Here is a 2,831-nt window from a genome sequence, read left to right on the forward strand (position 1 = left end):
AAAATCAAAAAGACAAACTATTGGACTGTATCCATAAGTTTTAACAAAGTATAGGGACCAAACTTGTAATATAGCCTAAATCAAATCAACATACACCACTTTCTAATAGCTTAATATAGCTCGTTGTTATATGATGTGATGGAAATTTTCATATACGATAAAGACCTTCAAACATTTATTTATTGTTCTGTAGGTTTATAGTATCTTTGTTTTAGCAGTTGTAAATCTAATTATTTATGAAACATACTTTATTTTCCTGAAGTACACAAACAGAATGAGCTGCAAGCAGATTGACAAACCTTTGGAGTAAGAATGAAGTTAGTTTTTGCCATTTTCTGGACCACGAAATGGGTGATCCATATTTTGATAAAATTTGATCAAGAACCTATATGACAACAACAACCATTTCAATTTTCAACAACATTGATTACTATCTAGAAATTAGGTGATATTAAAATAACAATTCAATTCCTTCAAAACATTGTCTAATTTTATGGAAGGAGAATGACAGGGTAACCTCATTCTTGGCAGGCAAAGCAGAAGAAAATTACCTCAAAATCCTTTTCCAAAAACGTATGAATATGCTATTCTTATAGGAGCGGTTTTCATATTCGAGGGCGGGCAGGGGATAGGATTGATTATCTTATTTGGGGACGGTCTGGGATTACCAAAACCCGTCCCGTAGCCATTCCTAAGCAGTAATTTGAGGGAAGATTTTATAAATACTTGTCCACTGGTTTATAAAAAAATAAAAAGAAAATAATAAATCATACTTCCTCGGGTGGTTTTGTACGATTGAAGACAGACACATAAAAATTAGTAGCTGACTCATATGCCCTTTCACACTCCGCTTCTTCAACACTCTATAAACTGAAAATAGTTTAGTAAAACGTTGCTATTTTTGTTAATTAATAAAAGTATGTGTAAAAGAAATGTAAACAGATTGTTATTATATGTTGGAGAAGTGTACCTCAGAGCCTGTCCCAGGAAATCTCATAGTATAGCATCGCTTATACAGAGATCTAACTTCCTTTATGTCCCCATCTCAGTTTCCATTGATATATACCCTTTCCATGCTTCTATCATAGATCCACTGTAGAATACAAGTTTCTAGAAACACCATTAATAAGGCTAACATCCAAATTAGGTTTTTGCTCCTTTTAGGGAATAATCTATTGGTTTGACAATTATACCCACCCATTGTGGCTCATTTATTAACAATGCAGATAACACTCAACTGCATAAACTATCAATATGAACTGATAACAGCCCAAGGCAGTAGGCTGAAAGCAAGCTAAATCAATGTGTATTATGTGGACACGTAAAGTTGGATTTGCATATGTGTCAAGCCAACTTATGAGTGGTTGGAAAGTTGACTTTAATTGATCGTGCCTAACAAGCCGTAGCTGTGTATTTAGACTAGCAACTAATCGGTACCAAATCGTCGATGTCACAGCCTACAAAAAATAAATAAAACATAAGACCTCAAAATGATAGGACTGATTAGGACTTTATATTGTCAAGAACCTACCCAATTATCACAATGTACTTTCAATATTTTTTCTATTACAACATTATACTTCGAAAATCTACAAAATTACAGCAGGTAAACATTGAATGAAATGAAACCTGACTCATGAGGCTGGTTAGAATATTATCACTATGAAGAACAAAAGGAGCCATGTACCTTCAGTTTCCTCCAAAAACTAAAGAGATGGGAAATATTTGATGAAGTGAAGGAGGAAGGTCATCTCTCTTCTCATCTCCACCAAGGAAAAAATCCACATATGCAAGCATCATATCAGAAGTTTTAGAAAGTTGCATTTAAATAACAACAAAGAATAAGCATCTTAGACTAGAGTTGCTAAATTTCAACCTATTTATTTGGAAAAAGCCAAATCATTGAAAGGGAACCTTAAGCCCCTCGTAGAGAGCACGGGAATAGCATGAACGCAAGCACGCATGATCATATCCTGATCTAACAAACTCACGTAATCTTTGTATCTTTTTTTTTGCGACACCATTGCAGCCATGTCCAGGAAAATGGATATGCAATCACAGAAAGGATTCTGTAAAATGATCCTACCCACCATTGATAAGCTGCTAAACTATTTATCTCCTCTGCAAACCTATTGAATGCATCTTCATATCTGCCACACCCAAAAAAAAATCATTATCATCAATTCTTTTTCAACTATTACCCCATTATGTTGTATGGATAAATGATGTTTTTGTTTATAGAAAATCACTGTCAAAACTTGGAAAAACTAAATGAGTGAAAATTTGTAAAACACATACACAATTTCAGCTACTTGTTCTGAAGGGGAATGAGGGAGATGCCAAGGTTCATTGAAACTATTAAATCCCATGAAGTACATTCTATGCACATGATTCTGGGATTCCTCATGTCTATTTGTTTCAAGAACCAGAAAAAGAAGTAACAAACAAACAATATATTTTCAGAATTAAATATAGAAAAGACCAGGTTTCGAAACTGAATGACATCTTAAATAATTGTAATCTGTCACACGTTTGTTGACAGATAATGGAATTGAATTCTATAATAAAAATTGAGTACTTATAAAAAATTATTTAATAAGTTTGTGGAAGTAAGAATGGAAGTTAAAAATGTACCTCATTCAATGATTCCATGAAAGGAACAGATCGATCCAACTGCAAGCCACGTCTAGTGGGAACTAATCCAGGCAATTTATCCCCACCAATAAATTTCACACGAGCAACACTAAGTACAAGGGAAAAAGGAGGAGCAAACCTAGAAGCATAAAACTAAATACTCGTGGTCCTCCAAACGTATAAATTAACTCCTCAAA

At 33.9% G+C, this 2,831-nt stretch overlaps 1 pseudogene; it reads right to left on the bottom strand.

Annotated features, from left to right (window-relative positions):
- Positions 1 to 1,214: 1,214 nt before the first annotated feature.
- Positions 1,215 to 2,441, bottom strand: LOC145114085 (uncharacterized; annotated as a pseudogene).
- Between the last annotated feature and the right edge of the window lie 390 nt (positions 2,442 to 2,831).

This window comes from Lactuca virosa, chromosome 1 (assembly GCF_052849685.1).
Source record: "Lactuca virosa cultivar CGN04683 chromosome 1, Lactuca_virosa_CGN04683_v6, whole genome shotgun sequence".
NCBI classification, from domain to species: domain Eukaryota; kingdom Viridiplantae; phylum Streptophyta; class Magnoliopsida; order Asterales; family Asteraceae; genus Lactuca; species Lactuca virosa.